The sequence below is a fragment of the Camarhynchus parvulus genome, chromosome 1A, assembly GCF_901933205.1.
Source record: "Camarhynchus parvulus chromosome 1A, STF_HiC, whole genome shotgun sequence".
NCBI classification, from domain to species: Eukaryota; Metazoa; Chordata; class Aves; order Passeriformes; family Thraupidae; genus Camarhynchus; species Camarhynchus parvulus.
The window spans coordinates 41,964,149-41,976,657 of NC_044586.1; positions in this window are offsets into that span (position 1 = coordinate 41,964,149).

Consider the following 12,509-nt stretch of genomic DNA (forward strand, 5'->3'; position numbering starts at 1 on the left):
AGCTTATTTTGTGATTCTATAGTAACTTAAATGCTATCAACAAATTTCTATGAAGCATCTTCAGACCAACTTTTTAATCTACATGTATAAGGGTGCCATGAAAATGTGGTTTGAATGTTCATTATGCAGTGTTATCAGTATGTCCATTTTCACATTTAGTTTAGTGAATTCTAACACAACTCTTGGAATCTCTACTATTGGCATGTACTGAATTTAAATTTTTATAACATAGTTCAAGCTGCCTAAATATGTATTATTTGAGAATTGTGAAACATAGTTATATGTATGCAAGTCAAAGATCAACTTAATCAATTATTGCTGCAACAGAATTTTCATAATAATTATCTTCTTAAAAACACCTGCTGGTACTTGGTGTGGTTAAATAGGAAAAATGTTATTAAAGAAAACATTTGTATGGATTTTTGCCAATGTTTGACACATTTTACTAGATTACTGTTACTGAATTATGTTGATGGTTTTACCAATATTTTTTGACACTTAAAACACTTATTGTAATGTTTACAAGCAAAAGAGAAAACACATTCTAAGCATTGATTAGTTAACCTTGCAATTCAGGTAAAGTACTGCATTGTCGCTGTACACTGGTATTTTGTGTTGTGTAACAAATACTGAACCTCAGATGGTGATGCATTTGGCAAAAACTATTGGGAAATATGAAAGTTTGGAAAAGCTTTAAAAAGAATAGATCTGCAGTTCTCATTTCTGCTTAGTGCTGTTTCCTTACCCCAGATTTTTCTAGTGTCACATAGTCACTTATCATTTCAGTACAGGAATATCAGATGTTGCACAAGAATAAGGAAATAATAATTATTATTGTTTTTGTTCCTGAATCAATTTCTTTAATATTGAATTGGCCTGTTAGAATATATTATGTCATAAATCATTGGAAAAAGGCTCAGTATCCTACTTTATGGCATAAGCTGTCAACATTCACGCACTTAGCAATATACTGATAAAGAGCAGAACTATTTACAATACCACCTGGTATTATGTAAAATTACCAATAAAATATTTTTGTGAATACAGATTTTGCATTTTTGTTTACAACCAATAAGTGTTTTGATACATACATACATACAATTCATGTATAGATTTTAAATTATATCATTTGGTTCAGTACAAAAGTTCATTTAGCTCCTTTTAGTGAGGTGGGGCACTTACACTCCCATGAGCCTTTTCTTTTTCATTCAAAGTAAATATATTTTTAAGCCTATGTGAAAGTTGGATAGACCTTCTTGGTAGTGAATCCAGCCCCAAATTATTACCCACATATGATATGTCTTCTTAATGGCTTAAAATAATGGATTTTTGTAGCCCCTGACAATTGTGATGTTTGGTGGTTTCTTGTAGTAATGTATTTTTCTGTTTTTAATGCAGTACTTCTACAGGCACAATGGTACTGTTCTATTTTGTAAGATGCTAGTTGTGAAATACAGTTAGTTGCATAAAATGAGAGTCTGATGTGATATCTGAGAACATACATACCTCATTCCTTGGTGTTGCTGTTTAAACTTTTTAGACATCAAATGTTAATTATAGGCTGTTTCAGATTGATAACTACTGACCTGTTTAGTATGTATTCTGCTTTATCTTACTAAAAATAGGATGTCTGTTCATTGCTGTTACCTGGCCAAATTTAGCATCTGTAAAACATGCTTTTTAAGGTTCTTAAATGTTTTTGGGGCCGGGCTAGTGTTCAGAATAGCATACACTAGTTTTTAAAAGAAAAAATACATGCTTTACAACTTTATTTTTTTATATTTTATTTTTAGGTGGGACTATTTGCAGAATATACTGATGTAGTGGATTACAAAAGAGCTGAAACTGTTCAAGCAGTTTAAGGATAGTAAATCTCATTGCAAGAAGTTTTATGAAATGTGTTTCTAATTTGAAATGTAATGAATTCTAACACATTTCAGAATTCCTTGCAAAGAAGCAGTAATCTATTACCAGTATTTCACTAAATGGGAAATGTATTTTTATTTAAGTTTATGTGAATAAACCACCCAGCACTGCCAACAAAAGGACTCTATCTTCAGAATTAAGTAGCTATTTGGTTTGAAGGGAAGGATGGAGTGGATTTTACTATGATTCAACTGTCTCTAGAGAATAATCTCATCAATGTGTTACAAGTATGGTTATCAAAAATAATGCAGAAAGTCTCAATGTTCATTGTGGAACAAGACATTGAAGAGCAATTTCTACAACAGGTGCTACAGAAGTCAGCTAGGATCTTAAAAGCTGTGGTGGTTTTAACTGAACAATTAGGTTGCCAGAGTTTTATTGCAATGATGCTCGTTTTAGCATTAAGCAAAGTTGAGTTTTTACCTGTTGGTTATTAAAAGAATATGACAATACTGACAGCAGAGTAGACAAATTCTAAGCAAAATACTGCATTTGAGTCTGTTCATAATATAATTTAAATGAACTTCACTTTCATAATTTCTAAATAATTTTGACTTGTAGTAATCCTAAATCCTTTTTTCTAACTGTAAATATATTTAAAAGCATCTTTACTCCATTTATAAAAAGTGAAAATTTAATGTTGTAATGTGTTCTGATTAGGTATTTTTCTCTGTGATTGCTCTTTGCATAAGAACTGTTATTTGTTAAATCTATATATGCATCAGTCTTCAACAGCCATACATCCTGCGATGTTCATGAAATGGTGGCCCCACAAGGACAAGTGTAATAGTGTTCCATGTAAATGAGTTCCTTTATGTGCTGATTGATTGTCTGGTTTCAGAAAGGAAAAGGGGGGAGAAATGGGGGAAAATAAGTATAAATAGTTCATTGATAAAGTGTACAGTAATTCAGTCTCTTATCTTCCTAACTTTGCTATTAATTATAGGTGGTATAAGAAAAAGAACAAATATACAGTTGACTGATCTCTTTTTTTCCATGAATTTAAATCTACATATTGGAGATAAAAATTCTTTTACTCAGTAGCAGGTTGAATTATACCATATAAAATCTTGATTCCAACAAAGGAGGTAGTAATAAATAAATTACATTTCAAAATTTAAATTTCTTGCTATTAAGAGTCAATAATTAAAAATATGACTGAGGTTTTAACCCATTATGTGTTTATCTAGATATTTGACGTTTTGGGGCATAGATTGTAAAATCTCAAAAATAGTTTGATTTTATAATTTGTGCACTTTACAATTTTTTTTAAATATTATGAATAGCAAATTTTCAAGTAGCCATATGAGACAGTACTTTCTATAATTTGTTCAATTGGTTCACTGTAGTGTTTAGGCAGGTCTTCTAAACTTCAGATGTTGCATCTTAAATTCTTTACTTTTTTCGTCTCCTGTCTCAGAAGCCTGACAGTTTCCTATGTTTTGCTGATTGATTTTACTTTGTTAACAGGATTGATTTGGCATGAAAATGTCTATTGTGTACTTTTTATCCAGGGTTCTTTAACTGTATCTGTTTGGGGTTTTTTTTCTGTAACATGCCTTTATTTGGCTCTTCTCCCTGCTAGGGAGTCTGGGTATAATTCATTCAAAATTAGAAACTGTAGGGAAATAGAAAGGCATTTACATTTAATTTCTCCAAAGGCAACAGCAGGTGCTATACTTATAGTAAATTTAGCCTGTGCTTACTCAGGAATAAGATAGAAAAGATAAAAAGTTAATGCTGGTTTTGGCTAGTGGACCAGTCAGTCAAATATGGCATTTTGAAAATGCATACTTCTATCTCAATGTTAAGATTTGGGTGTGCTGGAAACACAGCTTGAGCTTTCAGAGGTTTTCTTAACCTGAAATTATGCCCCGCCTTATGTCAGAGTAGTCTCAGTTTGGAAGGTTATAACTTCAAACTAGCAAAAACTGTACAGTAAAATCAGTCAAACTGTAGAAGCTCAGATGGTTTTCTTTTGTGCTGTTAAAGTTTTAAAACGAGGAGAAACTGTTAAAAGAGAATTAGGAGACTTGTCTAAGACCACAATCATATTGACCTTAGCTTGACATCTAAAGAACCTGTGTTTTAAGAAGAATTAACTGGATTTAACTACTAATTAAACTTGAAAAATTACTTCATAAGTTAATTACAAATCAGTGCTCTATAGAATGTCTAGAATGGAGTAAATGGTACAACAGCAATGGAAAACTGCATGTTTGCTGGAAAATACTATTATCCAACAGCAAGTCATGTTTACATGACTTCCTAAGACATTATGCCAAAAGATTGTGATATGTCTCTGAACAAGGCTTAAACTCTACCATGAGATGCAAACAGTGAAAGAAAATGCAGTGAAAAAACAAATTTGTTTCAAAACCTAGAGTCTAAGTAATGCAGGAGCTTATTACAGCCTCTCTTTAACTGTGTTGGTAAAAATTAATAAAAACAAATTACCACTGAATCACTCTGATGTATTCAATCCTAATCTTGCCCCTTTTATTATGGGAGACAGGAAAAAGTTACCAGAATGAACTTGCTGTGCCTGCTATATGGCAGATTTTAAAAGCAGACAGTTTAATAGGCACAGGAAGTTTTAGGTGTACTTTTAAGAAGTTAAACATGGAAGATAAAGGGCAAAAGCATATTCCATAGCTCTTAATGATTATTATTAAGAATTATTACAAGAGATTGCTGTCCCATTTGGGGTTTTGTAAAAGACAAAATTGTAACCTTATCTAATCGCTCTTTGTCCCATATGCTTAAAAAGAAAATTACCACCAAAAAATATTGTTCAGTAACAATATTCTAAAAAGTAGTTCTAAAATTTTAATTATTTTCTAGAAACTATGGCATATCTTGGCAGATGGAGGACTATTTGAGCAGGACTATGTTTTCAGGATCTAGGCCCCCTGGAAAAGTGTAGTCTTTGGTTACACTGTTTCCTGTCGTGGTTTAACCCCAGCTGGCCAGTAAGTGCCTCACAGCCCTGTGTGCATTCTCCCTCTGTGCACTGGGGGAGAGAATTCGAAGTCTAAATCAGAAAACTCATGGGTTGGGATAAGGACAATTTAACAGGTAAAGCAAAAGCTGCACGTGCAGGCAAAGCAAAACATTCACCACTTCCCATGAGCAGGCAGGTGTTCAGTCATCCCCAGGAAAGCAGAGCTCCATCACAGGTAACAGTGACTGGAGTAGACAAACACCATCCCTCCAAACACTCTCCTCTTCCTTCTTCCCCCAGCTCTATATGCTGAGCACAGCACCACATGGTCTGGGACATCCCTGTGGTCAGTTGGGGTCGGGTGTCTCCTCACAATTCCTTGCGCACCCCCTGCCTCCTCACTGGTGTGACAGTAGAAGCAGAAAAGGCCTTGACTCTGTGTAACCTCTGCTCAGCAACAGCTGAACTATCTCTATGTTATCAACAGTGTTTCCAGCACAAATCTAAAACAGCCCCATGCCAGCTACTGTGAAGAAAATTAACTATCCTAGCCCAAACCAGCACATCTGTGTATAAATACTGATCTTGGTCAAAGCAAAGTGAACGTGCTTCCTCGGGCTTTTAAGAGATGTAGCTATAGACCAATGGAGCTCTGATTTATAGTGGAGTTACTGAGAAGATAGCTGAGGAAAGGAGACTATTAATGTATTTTTTTGATAACTTGCTAACCACATGCATGTCATTTTCCTCCGCTGTATGTAGAAGCAAAAGGATGCAGAAAAAGGAAGTAAATGTGACCCAGGCTAATGAAATGTGGCTCATTACCCTCTTCCCAAGATCACTAGATTCTACAAACTGCAAATTCTGTTTGGTTCAAAGACAGTCCCAGGTATTTGTCACTAAAGAAGGATGGAGTTGTTCAATCACTTTGCATCTGTTAAGACAAGTGAGGGGTAAGGCCAGTTCTACTTTCTGAATACCCACTTGTGAACACAGAGATCTAATTTGCCATTTATATGCATCTAATATATAGCTGTCATCTATGAATAATCTATTTCAAGCTGATTCTTTTTTGCACAGAATAAATAAAAATACTTCAATGTCAAGCCCAGTTCCTGATGGCACAGATCTCTGAGCAGGAAAGTCTGGCATCTGACTGATCATCTCTCTGTAACAGCCTTCAGCTATGAATTAATCTAGGCAAGGGAAATCTCCTCAGGTTACATATATTATCATTACTCCCACCTCTGAAGGAAATGCATTCTGATTCCTGATACCTTCTTCTCTCTTTTCTTTTGTTTCTCTCAAACACATTTATAATATAAGTGGATGAAGTGAGTTTGAAATAATTTATTATGCCTGCTTTTTTAGGTGGGGAATTTGACTGCTGTTCCCAGTTCTTGAACTATATTTTGGTTTCTTTAAGATCAGCATGGTCATACAGAATAATGGTATGTGGGAGCTTAGAGGTCAGTATCAATTTTGTCACTGTTGCCTTTGTCTCTATATAATTGACTACCTGAAGAGATTCTTGCTGAGCAAACTTAGTTACACTGATTCTGTACCATTCAAGCACTCTGTCTGATGTACCTGGCATTCTATGATGCCAATTATCTGCATTTCTGCAAATGGTATCATTCTATGCTGAGACGCTTCCAAATGTGGCAAAATAAGCAAAATTCTTTCCAGCCGATGGAGGCAAATGTTGCCAAGTAAAATGCATTTAGTCCCCACTGGAGAAGGACATCTGAGGAGCATGCACAGATACTGAGTGCTTTCTCTGCTTTGCTACGGAAATTCCAAGTAGGAAGCTTCTGTTTCTAAAATGTCAAACACCTTCAAAAACCCTCAGTCCAACAAAAAGAAAAAAACAGTAATAAGGAGGGGGGAAAGAAGAACAAAGAAAATGTATTTTCAGAATAATCCCGAGAAGAGCCATATAATGGCTTCTTTGTCTTTTTTGTCTGTTTAGTGTTCCTTCCTCTGTGTAGTGTATTGGAAGTAGGCAACACACACTTCGTAGAGGTGTGTCTTGCTTTATAATTCTTGATGGCTGTTGGTTGAATGACATTTGGCCTAAAGATGTAGGGTTTTGTGAATTAAATAGTAAATACCATGAATATTTCACTCTTGCATACAAGTTATTTATTGAAAGGGTGGAAGCTTAGATGAAAGAGTTAGGAACAAAATTAATTCCTCTCATACAATTAGCTACTACACAATTTTAAAGGGTCTAATTCCTGGACTGCTAAGAAAAGGATAGCTTTATGTTGCAAGGGTGATATGAACCTAGACTAGAATGGATGTGGCTTCTGAAGAGTTTTGTGGCCAGTAATTCATATGGCTGTTTTCAGTGATTATTCCACACCTTAACCTGTTAATCTTGAAGCATTCTTAGAGCATCCTCACAAACAAATCAAAACTACCAACAGTACTGTCAGATGCTCTTAAAATTTACTAAGTGCCTTACACAGAGCATCACTGAGGCAATGATTCAATTGCAAGGAAGTTTGATAAAAGATTTACTCCTCTGGTTGAAGTCACAGGTTGTTGGTTGTAACCAAGGTTATGTTCCTGGTTATACACATTAGAATCTTACACTTTATTGCTGATATGAGTACCTAATGAAAAACAGTCCAGAAATTTTTGAGGCTTTCAATTTGTAAAACACCCATTGTTTGGAGGAGACTTTCTTCTAGCCAATTGTGGTGGTCTACTGGAATATCACAGAAGTGAATAAAACTTATGAGTATTTCTGGATGCTTTCACATTTCTCAGTTTCTCAGTCAAGGACAGTATTACCTTTCTTGGGAAGGGGGTGCATAAGTTGGTTTTGTTCATAGGGATTATGTTTATCCAACTAGTTTTTTAAGGATTTTATTATTAGAAAAAGGGCTTGTTATTTTGAAAACAAAAATCTTACCTGCCAGGTGTCTTCCCCAAAATGAGTAAGTGCCTTTTCTGTTCTGACTCTTAGAAGTATTTACTTTGTCAAGATTGAATCTGAATGTCCTAGATGAACCAACTATTAAGTACCAAGTGTTACCAATGGCTTGAAATCCTTTCACTGAAACAAGAGACAGATTGTGAGCCACTTGAATTGTTTTGAGAACTGATGTTATCAGAAGTTTTATAACTGCTGTGAGTAGTATACTTCTAAGAACAATGTAACTTTTCAGGAACTTGATATTGATAGGAAATAAATATTTATTAGAAGGAGTATATTAAATAAATATTTATTTACCAATTTGAGTAAGAGAAAATGTTACACCATGGGGGCAACAGTCTTGCTGTTAGCAGTCCTGACTACTTAATGGAAAGTAAAACTGAGGCCCTGGACTCTATTAAAAAAAGGGTAGTATTTGGTGAGAGATTGGGACTGTGAATCTTGTGTCCACATTCTAATAAAGTAATTTTTCCTACCTAAGTTTTTACCAATTCTCAAGCAGAAAAGAAGGCATGAGCAGATATCAGTAAGAGGCCCTCTGGTTTAATTGGTGCTGCTTCCTATCTCTAGTGGATTTTTTTTTTAATTTTTTTTAAACTTTGCTCAGGACTGGTACAGCTGAAAGTATATTTTCCCTTCATTCTTAAGCCTAGACTTTGAATGGAGTTTCTCTGAGACACTTTTGTAGTGAAATCGTATTCCCTACAAACATTGAAGACAAAAATAAACGTCTCTGTGAATGAAAGATCTTGTGTGGTTGTAATTTTTTAATATACACAAATTTAATTTAAAAAATCTAAAGGTACTCTTAAGAAAAACATAGTATATTGATCTACTTAAAAGGTCTCTGTAACACTCACAAAGTACAGTTTTGCATCATGAGATGCTACAAATTTTCTGTCTGATTAACTATGTTCAATTTTATCATAGCACTCCTTTAAAGATGACCATACATTAACCCATTGGGATACTGCCTCCAACTGACCTCTTCCTGACCTCAGTTCAAAGACTATTTTGAACAATTTAAAATTCTGAAAGCTCAGCAGGAAAGCTGAGGGGAAGTGTCTGGAAAGAAAGAAACAGAAGGAATTACAGTGCAAAGACTATTTTTTTTTTTACTATGATAAATGGTACACAATTAATGATAATGGAATTGTTTAAAAATTTACATCCCTAGTTATTTAACACTGATGACATATTGTTGGTTTCAGAGGAGCATAAATAGATGTTTTTGATGCCTAGAATAGTGACACACATTGAAATGCCTTCCCCAGGAATAAATTAATACTTGCCTGTGAACAATCTGACAAGGAAATATTTTTGGTGAAAACTAATGTAAATGGACTACAATCTTGACTGGCATTGGTGATGCTTAGGGTGTGTTATGATAAAATGGTAAATAAAATTATTAAGATGTTCAGAACCCCTCTCTGAATATATTATTTGTACTATCTAAGAGAAAGTGCAAGAAGTACAAGTGGGGAATTTGGGGATAAACAGCAGACTTTGGGAATTTGATCTCAAAATAACAAGAAGTCTCTGCTAATTTATTAGCAGGGATGATTCATTACTGCCTTTGGTTATGATGGAAGTTGAGATATTCCTGGGAGTACTGCTTCTGAAGCAAGAAACTATGAAAGCATCAATGCTTGCAAATTAAAGTAACCAATGCGGTAAGAAACTTGAGAAGGAGGCTTTGTCTAAGGCTTCATCTCATTTTATATAAAAACTGTGCTTTGCTACTGAAGCTGAGTATAAAACAATGGTCTGTGTGGGTTCTCTCAATTTGTCTTCAATTCTACAGCTCCCTTGTTCAGTTCTCTGAATTGTTGCTTTGCAGCATGAGGCAAAGGTCCTACAAGGCATTCTTGAAAGAAGCTGATTCTCTTGTAAAGACTATTGGAGTTTCCCATTTGTGTAGCAGGTAACTGAAGTGTTGGCCAGGAGTATAGGAGCTCATCCCTGCTCCAAGGAGGCAGCATGTGAGGCTGGTACCTCCTTGGGTGCAGAATGCTTTAAATGCCACCCTGTCATTATTGGGCATAGATCCCCAAGTGCAGGCAGCAAATGTTGGGTAACTGTTGATGTAACTACCAGATTTGGTACTAGGAGAAATAATGACTAAATTGGCATCAGATACCAGAATAGGGCTATTGTCACTAATTAAAGGGGTCCAATTTAGTCTTACTTACTCATCTATTTTGCAAGAACGGGAGGGATTCAAAAGAGGGGAGAGCAAGTTGTTAAGCCCTTCTATCACCCTTTTATTCATTTTTTTTCCGCTATTGACTGTTCAGCAAGTCTGCTACACAATTATGGGTCTGAAGATCAAAACAAATTTCTTAAATTCCACACAAATGTTTTGGCAGCTATGGGAGATCACAGCATTCCCCTGCAGATATGGGCCTGGTGCCTGGAGATAGCTTAGGACAGTGTCCAATTTTATTTTACCCTTTCTTCTCCTGGAAAAAAAAAAAAAAAGAGTAAAAACTAAATTTGTAAAGCTACAGATTAAAGATGGGCAAAGGAAGGCTAAGTTATGCGTACATACAATCCTGAGTTAGCAAAACTTCAAATTATTTTGGGTGTTTCAGGCTCTAAATTCAGCACTACACAATATCCCAGCTCCTTGCTGGCTCTGCAGCAGAGGGGTCTGAGAGCAATCCAATTGACACCACAGATAAGGCAGCGTGATGGCTGCACACTCCAGGGCACGCCCAGGGCAGGCTGGTTGCTCACAGCAGGGACTTGTGTGAGCTTCGGGCACGGCAGAGACTGCCACCAAGTGTGAGGCTGCTGGGTACCTTAGGCACTTGCCTGTGATTTGGCTGTTCTATGTTAAAAGAAGCAGTCAGTAAAATGGACAATATTAGTGTCTTATCTCTTCCTGATAATTGAAGTACTAAGTGCTTTAAACAACTATCACATTTGACTGCTTTTGAAGCAGTCATGATTTTGAATTTGTATTTATGAAAACTGAGCAACCCTTAGAGAAAAAGATGTAGAGAGACAAAGAGTAGGATTTTATTTCTCTATCTCTGACATTGTTTCTACATTGGTTTACATTTAAAATTCTACTTGAAGGGGGAGTAAAACCAGGGTATAGATGAACAAAATATAAAGGTAAATAAATTGGCAAAGTCAGTCAACACTTTACCTGATTTGACTGACTGACCACTTTCCTAAACACCTCCTTGCTAAATGACCATCTGTTGTCTTTTCCATTTGAAATAGGAGCTACTGGCTCCACTGTATCATCTGGTTTGGAGTGCTAAATGGCTCTCAGAGACCTGACAGCTCGCCTATACCTCTGTTTCTGCTTAAAAGGACAGCTGGCAGTTGTCATCTAATTTTTTTTTTCATTTTAGCTCTTTGCTAGATGTAGTTTTGCTTTCCAAGACATGTAGCCTTTTTTATTGGAAATAAAATAATAAAATGCATAAAATTTTTACATCAAATATGAAATAAACCCCACCCATATAATAAGAGCATGGGTTTTTGTTTATGGTCTGAATATTTCCTGGCCTAATGCATTCATTTTAAAGATCTTAAAAAAAGTGAATAGGATAACATACTTAGTACAAGTTGTATAGATTTACTGTGTGCAATGTGCACTGTTACTTTGAAATGGAAAAGGTAAAAAGTACCTTAGATAACTACTTTCAGATTATTTGATACATTTCATTTTAAAAATTGAACTTTCAAGGCATAATGCAAAGTTACTGTCGTGCATGGCTACTGCTAGTAAATATTTTTTCTATTAGAGATAAAAAATATAGAAATTAAAAAACCCTGATCTGGATATCGCAAATTAAAACACCCAATGCTGTAGCAAACAACAGCAGGACACAATAAGGATTTTTAAACTTAAATATAGTTATGTATAAATAAACAAACAAGTAAACACCAGCCCTTCTTGCCTTATTTCTGTATTTATTGTATATGGTACATATTTGCATAAGTAAGTACGTTTGCTTTGACTCTTTGCAAAAGTACTTTAAACACAAATCATAGAGTCACAGAATGGTTTGGGTTGGAAGGGACGTTAAAGGACACCTAGTTCCAACCTCCCTGCCATAAGCAGGGACACCTTCCTCTAGATCAGGTTGCCCAAAGCCCCATCCAACCTGGCTTTGAAGACTTCTAGGGATAGGGCATCCACAGCTGCTCTGGGCAACTTGTTCTCGTGTTCCACATCTTCATAGCAAATTTTTTCTTATAACTAACCTAAACCTACCTTCTTTCAGATTAAGACCATTCCCCCTTCTCTTACCAATTACATGCCCTGCCCAGCTCTCTTTTTGGCCCTTTAGGTACTGGGGTCTGCAGTTAGGTCTCCCCAGAGCCTTCTCTTCTCCCAGCTGAACAAGCCCAGCTCTCTCAGCCTGTCTTTACAGGAGAGATCCTCCAGCCCTCAGTCATTGTCACAGCCTCCTCTAGACTCTCTCAGCAGGTCCATGTCCTTCTTATGTCGGGGACTCCAGAGCTGGACACAGTACTAGAGGTGGGCTCTAATGAGAGTGGAGTAGAGGGGCAGAATCCCCTCCCTCGCTCTGCTGGCCATGCTGCTTTCATGCAGCTCAGGACCTGTTTGGCTTTCGGGGCTGTGAGCACACATTGCTGGGTCATGTTGAGCTCCTCTGGTTTGGAGACAAGGATATCACGTGGGATGTTTCAAATGTTTTGCACAAG